The sequence below is a fragment of the Planococcus citri genome, chromosome 4 (genome assembly GCF_950023065.1).
Source record: "Planococcus citri chromosome 4, ihPlaCitr1.1, whole genome shotgun sequence".
In the NCBI taxonomy this organism is placed as follows: Eukaryota; Metazoa; Arthropoda; class Insecta; order Hemiptera; family Pseudococcidae; genus Planococcus; species Planococcus citri.
This window is the reverse complement of record NC_088680.1, coordinates 8,722,392-8,738,019: the sequence shown is the minus strand read 5'-3', so window position 1 is coordinate 8,738,019 and position 15,628 is coordinate 8,722,392. Positions and strand designations below refer to the sequence as shown.

General features: G+C 35.7%; 1 protein-coding gene and 1 long non-coding RNA gene across 2 annotated transcripts in view; one reads left to right on the top strand and one right to left on the bottom strand.

Annotated features, from left to right (window-relative positions):
- Positions 1-15,628, bottom strand: part of LOC135844111 (LIM/homeobox protein Lhx9-like) — a 126,849-nt gene that overhangs the window by 94,804 nt on the left and 16,417 nt on the right. The window lies entirely within an intron of this gene.
- The window catches only part of LOC135844115 (uncharacterized), a 203,422-nt gene continuing 191,270 nt past the window's right edge, over positions 3,477-15,628 (top strand). Inside the window, exon 1 of the long non-coding RNA XR_010558452.1 lies at positions 3,477-3,912. This is a non-coding gene — a long non-coding RNA (uncharacterized LOC135844115). The remainder of the gene's footprint in view (positions 3,913-15,628) is intronic.

Sequence of the window (15,628 nt, the reverse complement as noted above, 5' to 3'; positions counted from 1 at the left end):
AGGTTCCAGATCGGTGGGAAATGGCGGAATTTGGTCTCGGGAGGTCAGTTGTGGACAAAATACAGCGATTCGCGCATATTTTAAAAATTTCCTCGCAAATGGAAAACTTTTGATTTTTTTGGATTTTCTATTTGAAAAAAGTTGGTCAAAAAACCACTCCCCAAAACCGACTCAAATGTGGATAAACTCGTTAAACAGATTGAGTATAACACACAACTCGATTTATAGCTGCCCAATTTCATATTCACGATTTCTGGAGCAAATTCAAAATTCTGGAGAGATTGAAAAATATTGCTGGAGGCTCCAGAATGGCTGGAAATGGTGAAATTTGGATTTTGGGAAATAATATTAGTTTTGGGACTTATTTTGACCATTTTTATTGGTCAAGTACGTACCTACGTACTTTTTTTAAAAAAGCATAAATCGCCAAAAACAGTCAATTTTGAATTTTCAAAAATTCGCCAAAATTCGAAAAATAAACTTGGGCAGCTGAAAATTTGGATTTGGGGGCTGTAGAACATGCTCTTTCCAAAAATCGCGGTCCCGTTCAAATAGAAGGCGGACACCTCATATTTTGGAAATTTATGGTTTTTTTTTTTCAATTGTTACTGGCATTCGTGCAAAATTTTTAAAAATTCATAAATTGGGGTTTTAACATCTCAAAAACCTGGCAACACTGTTCCGAACTGCTGTAGAACCACCCCACTTCCAGTACCTACCCTCAATGCAACGTAATACACTCGCTTTGCAACGAAATTTTACCTCGTCTCTCCGCAAACTGGTTTCACCTCCGCAAAGTCCAAAAAAGTCGTCATTTTTTTCAACTTTGAAGCTTTATAACAATTGTCCTTTTAAACTTTTTCAAATTTTTTTTCGCTATAAACACTCTCCAGCTTACAGGCGTTCGTATGTATAAAAATTCAGAATTTTTGGTTCGGCAAGTTTCGAGTTTACCGGCAACAAAAAAAGGGGACTTTCCTTTATAGTATTATAGATATTTTTTTTTTGTGTTAAACTAATACCACACTAGGTTATAATAAACGTTTAGGTATAGATGATATTAAATTCGATGAAGTGTGCAGCCCGTCGTAGTGTAGTTTACCTGCCGATTTAAAAATTCGAGAAATTTTTGCACTATTAATACTCGTACTTTACACGTTATACTATTATATATTTATTATATTTGTGTGATCCGAGAAGCCAGCGCAGATAACAAGAGGATTAGGATAGATTTTCAGTGGCCAGAACACGCGTAAATCTGCTACCACCACGTAATCCGATGTGGTCTATTTTAATTTTTCGCTAAAGCTGTTTAAATCTTTATAAGCGGGTTTGGGCGTTGGAGAGATACGTGGCTGTGGGTTTTGTTAAAATCGTGTAGGTTTTTTCGCATTATTGGGTATATGAAATAGTCGAAGAGATGATTACAATGTACTCGTAGGTCTATAGGGTTAGGGGATGAGGGTGGATGTGGAGCAGTTCGAGGTTAATGAGCTGTGTATGCGAATGCTATTGAGGTGTCATCATTGGTTAGAGGACTTTGGTGGGTAAATAGTTTAGACATGGGTGCGACGTAGAGGTTAACTTACGTAGCAGGGTACTTTTGGGTTAATGAATGCGGTGTTGATATACTCTAATCGTTGTGCTGGGTGAAGAAAGATTTGAGTTGATTGTGATATATTGAGACAAATTGTATCGAAGGTGAAACTGATGAAGGATTTTGTTGATTTTTGGTGTAAACTCGCTGATGTAATTATTGTGTAATTTTGTGAGAACCATTTTAGGAAGATGCCGAAAAAAAATTGATCATCTGACTCTTACTATTGAAAATCGTCAGAGATGCCCAATTTTGAATTGAAAAAGCTCTAAAATCAAGAATTTAGGTTTTGTACTTTTCATTCGCAGATTTAGCGTAAACATAAAATCAAAAAACTATTCTTATCACAGGGTGTCTATTTTCTGGAAAATCTGGAAAACTGGAAAAAGTCGGGGAAATTTGCAAATCTGAAAAAATCAGGAAATTTCATGATTTATACACGAAATTTGTGGAATTTTGGAAAAATGCACCTAATGAAAAATACCTTAAAAACTTGCCAAAAATAATGAACATCCTGTATCAGGTAAAAAAAGTTCAGAAACTGAATCGAAAGAGAAAAAAATGATTCGAATCGTGAACAGGAATCGTTGATGATATTTTCGAATCACGAATCTGTGCTTCGTTTTTGCGATTCGAATCAGTTCGAATAATTGAATCCAAGAATCATTTTAAAATTGATTTGAATCACGAATCAAAATTCACGATTCAAATCGCGCCCACTCCTCTCAAAAATGATTAAAAAATTCCCATAATTGAGCAAAGTTTTGCGAAAATTATAACTTAGAAAAAAGGCAAAACATGTAGCTTTTTGCCAAAATTTACAAAAGTCTTGTTTATTGCTACAAATTGTCGATTTTTCGCCAAAAATTCATGAAAATCTCACTATTTTCCAAAAATGCCAAAAATTGACAAAAAGTTCCACTTCTTTACTAAAAATGTTTAAAAGTCTGCCAAAAATATCAACGATTTCGCCTTCGTTCAAAATTCCAAAATCTCGTTTCTTGATAGAAATATTCTCGTTTTTCGCAAAAAATTCAAATTCAAAAGTCAATTTTATTTTTTTACGAAAAAGTTACCTACAAAAAAGTCTTTTGCTTTTTCGACAAAAATTGAGAAAAAGTACTTTTTTTTGGTCAAAATTGACTGCTTTTTGATCAAATTTATGAGAAAATCTCATTCCTTTGTCAAGAAGTACTTTAGAAGTCTTGTTTTTTTAATCTTGTTTTTTGATCAAAAATTTACAAAAAATGGTCGAAACTTTTTGAAATTGAAGACCAGAAATGTTTGTTGTTTTTTTGGTAATTTTTTTTTGCTCACGGTTTGTCAATTTTCTGGCTACTTTTTCAAATTTAAAAAAACATTGAAAATTGCAAAGAAACCAAAAAATTGACCATTGAAACGAAAAGAAACTGAAAAAATTACATGGAGTATTATAGTAAACTGTGAATACTGGCATAGAAATCACCCTGAAGTTCCTGAAGTTGCGCAAAACATTAGAACAGTTGCTGAAAACATCGTTGAAACTTGTTAAATTGCCATAAGAACTTTTAAAAACGATCAAAACTTGATGAAATGTCTCAAAATTTGAGTAAAATCTTTCTTTAAAAGTCGCTTGGATTATTCAAAACCAAATTAAATTTTTTTCAAATTTGTGTGAAAATTTGTCATGCTGACCTTTCAATTATTAAATTAGCGTAAATTGATGAAAAATCAGCACAATTCAGCAAAATTTTCGAAACTGCTTGAAAATTTGTGAAAATACTTATAAAATTGTTGAAAATGACTATAATTTGGTGAAATTCCTGGAAAGAGTGAAATATTGCAAAAATGTCCACATATCGAGCAAATTGTGTGAAAAGCCCTCCTCCTACTATTGATACATATTCAATTGCTCAGTCAAAATTGTTCGGGTGGATTTTAAATGAGAAATTCATAACTATTTTTGAGACCCACGATTCTGCAGCTTGATTCCAAGAATCAAGTCATAGTTTTTCAAAATTTTGAGTAAATGTGAGTTCTGACTCAAATTCCTTGATTTAGAGCGAATTTGAGATCACTCTGATGCATTTTCATGGCATGTTCATTGTTCAATATACATCTGAGTGGCTGTTAGGTCAATTGATGGGAGTGATCATAGTGTGATCTTCTTGTGATGGCCTTTTGATGATTTATTCTACTTGATTTAGGTGATCGACAGATCGAATGATTAATCAAGTATAATTTATGTTATTTAATGATTTCTATTTTTCATTTTTTGCAGGAATAAAACCAGATGGCTCATTCGGGATCGATACCGTCATTGTTTTTTTGGCTTGGTAAGTGTTGCATTAAAATCTCTTCAAATAAAATTATGTGATTAAAAATGTCCATCAAGTACATACAAACCAAATAGATGTTCATGACAGGGAAAAAATAGCAATTATTCGAATAAATACCTAGGTACAAATCACCCCACGTAAAAGAATACTTACGGGAAGGAATTCGTACTGGCAGAAAGATGGTGGGCAGAAGAGGAGAGGGATGAGGAACACGTTCGCGAACTACTACCTTATACAAGAATAGGTTATGGTATGCTAGGACGTGTATAGATAGAAAGTTTGAAAATAAATTTTTCTTCAAATCGTCTCGCGGCAAAAATGACGCAACTGGCAGGAGCATATACGTATAATATAAAGCTCAATAAAGTACCTAATAGAGTCGCCGGGGCAAAATAGGTGAGAAAATTTACGATGTTGACTTATGGCAATGGGATAGAGAGCGCGGTGGCAGCTTATACGTATAGTATTAGGTACGTATTTATGACGATTTACGATACTCCTTTCGAGCTCGTTCGGCTTTGTTTGCTGCAGCTTACAAAGAATATTCGAATTCAATAATTCAAGTCTTAATATTTGTCGTTTATATGTAAATATTCGTCATAAAGAATCCGCGCGCGCGCGAATGGCGAGGGCAAGGGACGTGGTACGAAGAAAAAATGGTTATGCAAATATAATCACGTATTTATTAGTAGTGTACGAGTACCTACATGTATATTATGGATGAAGTGTTTTCTGGATGTATTTAAAAGTTATATTATAAGGAAGGGGGAGAGGGAGGGGGAGGGACATGGAAAGTTATTACATCGGGAACACCGCAGCATTTTTATATACTCGTAGTATGCTACGTATAATAATAATATAAGTATAAATAAATCTGGAAAGACGATCGGAGACTCGCGAGAGAAGCAGAAGAAAAAAGACGAAATAATTGTCCGTGTCCACCTAGGGGTTCTTAAAAATACGAGTACGAGTGTATCTTGTGTGACCCACCGCCGCAGCAGTATGTGATGGAATTACGACAACCAAGTATTTCAGTGTGTGATGAATGACGTGCGATGGGCTAAGTCTCAGCGTGAGATGAAGGCTTATCGCGATCCTTAGGTATACCGATGAGACGATACAGGGGTGCTGTTCTTGCATATCTTCTGTAAGGCTTGAGAAGAGGCAGAAAGAGAGGTGAGAATTTGAAGCATTGAACTGCTACGTAATGCGCGACCAAGTGACCAACGAAGGGATAGAAGAGAGGATAAATAATTCATCTCCTCTATATATTTGGACCGAAACGTATAGAAAAGCTCTCTTTTTCTCTCACTCGTCGACAAGGTGCCGACATGTCTATCTGGCCGTGTAGAAATGATGATAGAACGCATCTATAGAGGGCTGGGTGTATTTTTAAAGACAAATTAATGATGCAACCTGTAAGTACCCACTGTACCTAGGTTGTTTATAAATATCTGTAGTATATAAGTAGCTGAGTATAGTGAGCAGGTATATGCTATTCGCGGATAATTAATTTCGCGTTTAATTAAGAGCAGTTCGAGAAGCGGCAACGATAACGCGAATTAATGACGCGATACCAAATGGGCGGAAGGGCGGAACTTTCGGTCGGCTGTGAACGTCTTAATTTTAGCTTTTAACCCGAACATAGGCTCGAAAATTACACGTTGTTGGAAGTTTTAGCGCCTGCATGTTTATTGATAGGACGACGACGCGTGTTGCAGAACGTTATCGCCTCTGGTGGTGTTTTTTTTTTAGGCTGGATTAATTGATGTTGACCAGATTGAGTAATTAAACAGCAGCTGACGAAGGCGTCGTTTGTGTCGAAAAATGAGTAATTAGAGGAGTGGAGGAAGATTTTTGGGGAAATTCAATTCTGATAGTTTGAAGTCACGAAAGTGATACTTGGATGATCTTGAAACAGTCTGGTGTGGATGGGCTCACATTCACATCCAAGTTTTCGAGTCATTATTTGTTCTTGGATGCTGGATGCAGGATTGTGAGTATTGAAGATGATCGGATCGTGGATTTAGAACTAATTTTGGTCAATTACAGTTCAATTGAAGAACCATTCGTCAATTTTTTTTGTGAAATGTTATCGTTGATGAAGTGAGTTCAAAAATACTTCAGAAATTGAAACATGTACATCTTGAACTTTGAACACGAGAGTTTCAAAAATTTGAAAAAATTGTTGTTGAGTTTTTTTTTTGACAGCTCAATTTTGCAAAAGCTTTCCAAATTTCAAATTTATCTATACCCAATTCAAAAATTGAAAAAATTGAGAAAACAAACATTTTCATGATGTTTACAACTAGGTACGTCGAACTTTTTCCCATGTGTAATTAGGGGGGGGGGGAAGGGAAGTACAGGTGTGACATATGGTTTCATAATTCTTTGAAAGAGCTAATGATACGAATATTAATTTATTTTTTCTATTTGACGCCTTGATGCACCCCTTACTACTCCCTAAATCATGGGACGTGTGGTTTATTAAGATTTTATTAGGGAGCACTAAATACGAAAATTGAATCATTTTTTCGATTTGATCGCTCTAAAATGCTCCCCACTGCCTCCTAAATTTTCTAAAAATCAAAAAAAAAATCACATAACACGAGGTTTATTTATTATATTTTTGAGAGCACCGAATACGAATATCAACTGATTTTTTTTTCGTTTTCACCTCCCCCATTCGCTCTATTGTTGTCTCCTCTAAATTTCCTGAAAGTTGGAGAAATCATGATTTATTATTACCTATTAGGATTTTGGGAGCACTGAATACGAGTATCAACTATTTGGGGGGGGGGTTGATCCTCACAATGCTTCCATTGACCATCCTTAATTTCCTGAAAATGGGAAAAATTGTATTACACGTGGATTATTAAGATTTCAGAGATGATACGAGTAAAAATAATGAACCAAAAGTTTTTTTGGGGGGGGGGGACTCCGAAAATCGATTTGAAAATGAATCTGCGAACCATCTTCTTTTGGCAGCACGACGAAAGTTGATACATTGGTAGGTTTTTTTCTTTTAGGAAAGTCGAAAAACAATTGAGGAGCTCATTGCAAAAATAGCCCTTGTCAGTTTGAAAAGAATTGGGGGGGGGGTGCTTTTCTCCTCTGCATTGTATGGATGCATCAGTATTATACCCCTTCAAAAGTTTTTCTGAGAGTAACAGGAACTACTCAAGGTGATAGAAAAAATCACTTCGAACACAGTATACCACTTCATCAGGCGATGAATCCCCTCGAGAAAAGTTCACGGTTGAAAATATCTCCAAAAAAATCGATCCTTTCTGATCCTTTTTCGATTTATTTTTGAAAATTATATAGCTCGACCTGAAATTGGCTAAGTTTTTGAAAATTGAGCTTTCAAAAAAAGCAAAATTTGTTAACTTTTTGGCAAATATTTTTCGAAACTGCGTTCAATTATTAATAAAACGCAGCAAACAGATTTTCTCCAAATTTCAGAAGTCCCGAGAAATTCGACTCAAAAGTTGAGCATCATAAAAAAATTTTGAAAAATCAATTCATTGTGCAATTTGGCCCATATTGCTCTAAATAATTTCTAAATCCATAATCCGATCATTTTTGAGACCCACAATAACTACAAGTGAATAATTCAGACACATTTTTCTAATAATTTTTTTTTTTAGGAATGAAAAATCACCTACATTCTTTATTTCCATCCCTTCCCCTTCCTCTGCGTCAAGCACAAGTGTTTTCTTAAATCATTTTTGTTTTGATCTTCAAGTCATTAACACGAGTTTACGAAAGTGATTATATGTATACTTTTTCCATGCTCCGAAGACATAGCGAATGTCATAACAAACAAACTACCGACCCTTTCAACCAAGTTATTTTACCGTTTACATTGTACGATGTCACCCTTTGACCCTGGCACATTTGAAAAACCCTAATCGCAGATTTAATGATGCGGCACATGAGTTTAAATGTCGAATTAGCATCAACCAGACTACAGAGCGTACGTAAGACGAGTAATGCGCAAGTAAAATTTATTAACAACATAACTCACTAATTTCTTCAGCGTATATTGGCATAATTCCAGTATACGTTGGGCAAATATTACACGCCGAAAGAGTCTATTCTCTCCTTCTCTTCTCTCAACGCACAATTCGAATTTTATTTCGGCTTCAGAAGAATTCAAATACCTCGTAAAGGGTTTCTAATAGTTCTATGCACATAAGTGTTCATAAACTGATGCATTTTGTTTCGCTGCAACCCGAAAAAAATAAATACCACGAAGACGACGAGACAACCCATCTTCACACGAGCGTAAGGATCACACACAGGCGATTCGAGCACGAGTTTTCGCGCGTCGTGCACAAATAGGACGCAGATCGACGTCGTCGGCGCCCGGCCATATCATCCATTGGTTTCTTACACAGAATATACTGTCGACGTGAAAAAATATTCTATAGTATTCTTAACGGGAAATAGTAGGTAATTCTGGGATAGCATATCCATATCGCAATCTCTGGCTAATATATGGGTCACTGATATAATAAGTCATTTTGCTTATCGCTTAATATACATCGCCTTTCGCAGAGGTGTTATGGATAGAGAGACCGCACAGCAGAGATTCGCTATGTTTTTTTTCTTCTTCATTTTATTGATACATCTCGGTTATACGCGTCGCATCCTTTTATGTCATGTCAGAGCGCACAACGTACCTTTCATAGTCCGGATTTAGGCTGAATTTTGAAATAATTGCCAGGGTGGTGGAGGTCAAATTTAGCAATACTTTTTCTTCACTATAGGTTATCATCATTGGTCGATTAAATCGTCGCATATGTCAGGGTTGTAGCGGAAGCTGCGTTCCATAAAATTTCCATATCTCTCTCTATATAGAGTTTCTCTATACATATTTACTAGTTATGGTATTTTTAAAGACACACTAAATCCGTATAAATATATTTCGTAATCGTATAAATACGCACACAGCGGTTTCTTCTTCTCCGCAACTCGCCAAAAAAAAAAAAAAAACAACCTCACATGTGTATATGAATTATTATTCACCACTTATCTTTTGAATTATTGCCGATTATACATTGTAAAACAAATTCTTGGTGTTGTCCGAGGTGTTCACCACGCATATATAAGCCAGGCACAGGCAGGTAAAATACTAATATAAAAATATCCCAGTGAAAAGCACCTCTGTGCTCCGCTCCACGTCCCATGATTTATATTTCTCATCGTCACACTTCGCAACTGAGCGCAACAACCTGCTATTCGTATATTCGGGGTGGCAATAAAATACCCCTCGGGTGTACTCGTAGGTAATCTGATACTCATAAACGTGGTCTTTCTCACTTTACTTTCCTTTGTCCAGCTATCTGCATCTCATTCGTTGTGTTCTTTTTCTCTTTTTTCATTTTTTATGAGTGTGTTTCGCGCTACTCTTGCTGTTGCTCATGCTCACATGCTCATGCTCGTAACATTTGGGATAATTTTCATAAATCAAAACTAAATATATATGATATGGAAATTAGCGCTCTGCGTCCTGCATTGCTCACGCGCGGATACACGCGTCATTCTTCTTTAGTTTTATGATTGATGAAACCAGATTTTGGTAGCTATAGCCTATGAGTTTACCTATTCGTAGGTAGGTATAGGTACAAGTGCGTTATTTCTTCGGCCTTCGTGTGAAGTTTTGGTTTCTCTTTTCAAAACCTATATCTTTGTAGAGGTAACTAGTTGCTTTGCTATTGGAATAGGTATGCACTTTTGAATGGTATTGGTGTCTCTGGTGTATGATCAGATTTGTCTTCGTTCTGGCTAGGTCAAGATTCTGGGTGCTTTTATAGGCTTAATGGAGCTGTTTTTTGGCTCAGATTTGCAGTACAAACGCTGCATCCTGAGTCGCATTTTTAAAAATAATTTTGCAAGTTTGAATGAAAGTTGAGAAAACTTTCAACATTTTCGACGCATTGGACTGTTTTATTTCGATGCGATTTTGCACAAAACCGGTACCTTATAGCAGAAGATATTTTATTCTGAAAATATTCCTCGAGAAATTCTGCTCAAATTCCCTTTTTAATATTTGACCTTCTAAGATTGAAAAATAGCTCAAAAAATGAGTTTAAAGTTTGAGATGTGGATATTTCAATTTTCAAATACATTACTTATTGGATCCACTCTAAGGTGTGGTGGGGTAGCTTTTTTCATTGGAGTTGGTAGGGGGATGGGAGGCGGTAAACATTCAAAATTTGACCGTATTACCTACAGTGTAATACATTATTATGTCTATTACAGTGATTTTTTTTTAAAAGTCAGACGGTTTTGACCAAATTCAGCGTAGACCTTCATTTTGAGTTGAAAGTCACTCAGAAAAATTTTCATCTCTGGAGGTTCTTCTGGAGAGTAGATATGGGGGCTCAATGAGGAGAGGTTTTTGAAAAAATTCTGATTTTTGTCACTCTAAGTCTCTAGTTCTTACCCAACCTGTTTTTGAACCAAAAGATAGCATTATTTTGAGATTCTGCGTCAATCTTACTCTTAGCCATTTCCATCGAAATCAAAGTCCATTTTTAGGGATCTATTGAACGGTTGAAAATTTGCGAGTCGTTTCTTCAGAGTTTCGCAATACCACAACACCGAAAGATGTCGTTTTCTAAACTTGGATTATATTTTGAAATATAGGGGTGCCGAATCAAGCATGGAAATCTTCCCACTATCTTGAGGATCCCAGTTGCAGAATTTTAAATCTTAAAATTGATCAAATCTTGAAAATTGGATTTAAAAATAATTTTGAGTTGTCTGGTGTCTGCTTCAACAGTCTGATGGTTGGATTATTCCTTTGCAAAATTGGAACTTGGAAGAAGTGAATTTCTAAAATCATAAAATGGCTTGAAAATTGAAATTCTGTATTCTGAACTTTGAATGCGATTTTTTAAGCTATTTTTCAATCTTAGAAGGTCAAATATTAAAAAGGGATTTTGTGCAGAATTTCACAAGGAACATTTCTAGAATGAAATATCTCCTGCTGTAACGTACTGGTTTCATGGAAAATTTGATTGAAATTGAGTTTCAATAATTTCTTCTTGAAATTGCCATCTGCTCAGTCCTGTAGATTGAAATTGCCATCTGCTCAGCCCTGTAGATTATATGTAGTAGACATGAAGAAATGCAGAGCTGTATAAATTTGGCAGTCGAACTCAAATTTCCTGATTCCTCCTCCCCCGCATCCCTTTTCTCTTTCAAGACAGCAATGAAATTGATTCAACGAGATACTTGCATTCATTGCTTGAAAGTTCCAATGACCATACTCCGGTGCTTCAGCGATTGATTTTCCAGATTTGTCTGACCATGCAAATAATTAGTATTCAAAGTTGATCCTGTGCAGTGTGCACTTTCATAAACTGAAATGAAAATGAAATCGGCAATCCAAGACATACTTTTCAGATTACTGGTGATAACAGTTCATAAATTGACAATAATTCAATAAACGAGTCGAGCAATCTGATAATGTCAACTCCATTTACGAACAATTGAAGCAGTTAATCAATAATAATGATCCAATTCACCGCGATCTGATCACCCGATAGGTCATCTTTTTCTATCGCATCCAGCAACTGTCAATTGACTAATGATCTTACAATATTGAATAATTCAAGTGATCAGACCCTCTACTCATTTCTCTTTATTATCTAAACAAGTCGACATTGTTTGCGGTGAAAATTTTGAACGATAGATCGATAACACCTGCTACGCAGCGATGACGACTGCCACCTCGAAACCGCTAACGATCATCCACTGTAACCATCGCCATCGTAGACACGATACCTAGGTACCTTAGTATGTACCATAGCTAGCCTATATGAAGATGTATCTGTAGTGGCACGCAAGATGTCTCAGTTATGCGCTGACGCTATCAAAAACAATTACGTACATAGATCCTTTCACTCGATATTGTACAAGAGGACGAGGAGATATGTAGTAGATTGGAGAAGATGTTGAGCCAAGAACGACATCATGATGTTCTCAGTACCCTACCTGCTTATGTACATTTCACGGTGCAAAAGCTCTTTGATCGTTGAACTATGAAGATCTTTCATATACCTACGAATTCGACAGCCTTGTCGTCTACATAGACATACGTAGAGGTTCACGTGTGTATTATGTAGTGGATCGATACGCGCCATAGAGATGACCGGCGACGCGAGAAATGCGCACGATGTACTATTTTTTTTACATATTTTTGTTTAAGGTCATTTCGATGTATGATGTGTGGAAAAAATCATAGAGCTAAGCTATGGTCGTCGTCGTCGCCAGAACGTCCCATCTACACATTATGGGAATCGACCGTCGTCGTCGTAATCAGCGCCGAAAGAGATGCTACGTACGTCGAACGTCTGGACATTAGGTTAGGTTAGGTTAGGTTAATTTGATCATAAGCTGTGGCGCTAGCGCGGATAATTTATGCGATATAGAAAAATTTCACAAAAGTTGCGGATATGTTTGCGCATCTTCAAGGTTCTCTACGTTTTAGCCGCTAGCGCGGTATTTAAATTTATGATATAATACGAAGATATCGGCGCACAAAAGACGAGTAGGCAATAAGCGAGAAGAAGACCGTAGGTATTGAGAAACCCTTAAGAAATTTTTTTTCTTAGATGGCAAGATAATAGTACGACTGCGAGCTGCGGTCGCTCGAGAATGTGGATTCGATAAAAATGTCGATGATGTCGAGAGAGAACAACTTTCGATTAGTGGATCGATAAAAAATCGAATATTGAGAATTTTTTTTTATTTTCATTTTTACACGCGAGAATTGATTGTTTATCGGGTATAGGTAATTTATTCGAAGATGTGTTGCGCGCTGGTCGAGTGGTCGCTACGATAAAAAAGAATAAATTTCGATGGATCGAGCTTGGGTATTGGCAGTGCGGTGGCCTTCGACGAATCGCCTCTCGTAGAACTGGAATTGTGGGAAATAGTCCAAAGATGATCTATTGTTTGTAATGCTCAGATTAACGCCACAGTCGAAAAGAAATGTGGAGAAAATTTAAATAATACAGTGTGTCAAGAAAGTACAGCGCCTGGTGACTTTAATTTTCAAGTGGAAAGAGCTAGCGAGATGAATAAAGCGATATTGAGTAGCGAAAATCGGAGATAGAGAAGAAAGTTCGAAACAAACGTAGTGAAAAATTGAACAATTTTTGCAAATCAGATTTTGAAACCGGTTTATTGGTTTGCATTTAGCAACCAGTTTTTGACAATCGCCTAAAAATTGGAGATGGAGAAAAGAACTCGGAACAAAACTTGTATTAGAGCGTGAAAAATTGAAGTATTTTTGGTAATTGGATTTTCGAACCGGTTTATTAATTCGCAACCAGTTATCAAAAATTACCCAAAAATTGGAGATGAAGAAAAAAGCTTGAAAAAAAAAATTGCAGAGGACGTGAAAAATTACACAATTCTGTCCGATCACATTTTGAAACCGGTTCATTGGTTCGCATTCAACAACCAGTTTTTGAAAATCACCTAAAAAATTGGAGATGGAGAAAAAAACTTGAAATAAAAGTTTTAGAGCGTGAAAAATTGAACTATTTTTGCCAATCGGATTTTGAAACCGGTTTATTAATTTGCAACCAGTTATGAAAAATTACCTAAAAATTGGAGATTGAGAAAAATGCTTGAAAAAAAGTTGTAGGATGTAAAAAATTGCACAATTCTGTCCAATTTCATTTTGAAACTGGTTCAATTGGTTCGCATTTAGCAACCAGTTTTTGACAATTACCTAAAAAATTGGAGATGGAGAAAAAAACTTGAAATAAAAGTTTTATAGCGTGAAAAATTGAACTATTTTTGCCAATCGGATTTTGAAACCGGTTTATTAATTTGCAACCAGTTATGAAAAATTACCTAAAAATTGGAGATTGAGAAAAAAGCTTGAAAAAAAGTTGTGGGATGTAAAAAATTGCACAATTCTGTCCAATTTCATTTTGAAACTGGTTCAATTGGTTCGCATTTAGCAACCAGTTTTTGACAATTACCTAAAAAATTGGAGATGGAGAAAAAAACTTGTAAGGTGCACCGGGGCAAGTCAGAATGATTTTTCGCAATTTCAACTTTGACCAGCTGTTACTCCCCTTCTAATGAACCAATATGGATCAAATTTATTATGTAGGTTCCCATAAGGGTTCTTAACCTATGGTAAAAATTTGAACGCGATCGACACAGTAGCTTTCGCTCAGTGGAATAAAATATAAACTGTCCTGACTTACCCCAATTGGGGGAAGTCAGAACAGGCTAAACTTTGCAGAGGCGTAGATCACAAACCGAGCGTCCTAGAAAAATTGCATATTAACAAAATTGTAGAGAATTTAATTCTCTTTGAGAGCACTCTCATCAGATTTTCACTAGGACGCACGGTTCGTCCGCTATATGCGAAAAACTAAGAAATAGAAAGTCTGTATTTTAGACCAAATTCAAAATAAGTTCAAAACAACAACAAAATACAATTGAACCAAAGACATCTAAAATGAAACTGAATCGTGAAAATTTTTATGCCGTGATGAAGTAGGGGTAGTACCCTCAAGTCACCTTTAGTGGCACTTCGCCAGATATAAACCTCTAGGTGCTAGAGCAAGTTTTCTAACTTACCCCGAATTCCAACTTCCCCCGGTGCACCTTAACAAAAGTTGTAGAGTATGAAAAATTGAACCATTTTCGCTAAACGGATTTTGAAACCGGTTTAAACCAGTTATCATAAATTACCTAAAAATTGGAGATGGAGAAAAAAACGTATAACAAAAGTGTTGTAGAGTATGAAGAATTGAACCATTTTCGCCAATCAGATTTTGAAACCGGTTTAAACTAGTTATCAAAAATTACCTAAAAATTGAAGATGAAGAAAAAAGCTTGAAAAAAATTATAAAGGACGTGAAAAATTACACAATTTTGTCCAATCACATTTTGAAACCAGTTCAATCTGTTCGCATTTAGCAACCAGTTTTTGAAAATCACTTGGTATTGTAGATGAAATAAAAATCTTGAAACAAAAGTTGTAGAGTGTGAAGAATTGAACCATTTTCACGAATCAGATTTTGAAACCGGTTCATCAATTTTCAACCGCTCATCAAAAATTGTCTACAAATTGGAGATAGAGAAAAAAGCTCGGAAAAAATTGTAGGACTTGAAAAATTACACGATTTTGTCTGATCACATTTTGAAACCGGTTCATTGGTTCGCATTTTCAATAACTGGTTGCGAATTGACGAACCGTATTCAAAATCTGATTAGCGAAAATATTTTAATTTTTCAAGCTCTACAACTTTTGTTTCGAGCTTTTTTCTACATCCCCAATTTTTAGCTGATTGTAAGAAACCAGTTGCTAAATGTGAACCAATGAACCGGTTTCAATATATGGTTAGGAGAAATTGTTCAATTTTTTACGCTCTATTGCTTTTGTTTCAAGCTTTTTTCTTATCTTCAATTTTCGGTTTTTTTTTAGTAACTGGTTGCAAATTGATGAACCGGTTTCAAAAAATGAAAATCACGTTTTTGTCGCCTTAGTGTTTCTGTTTCAATTATATTAAAACTAAAATTTTTTCTGTAAATCATTATACGAATTAAATTGTATTATTAAAATTTCTAGCTCTTTCCTCTTAGAAATATAGTCAAACGGGCACTACTTTCTTGACATACTGTACATTCGAGCTCGAGCCACACAGCAGATGATCGCGATCGCCCC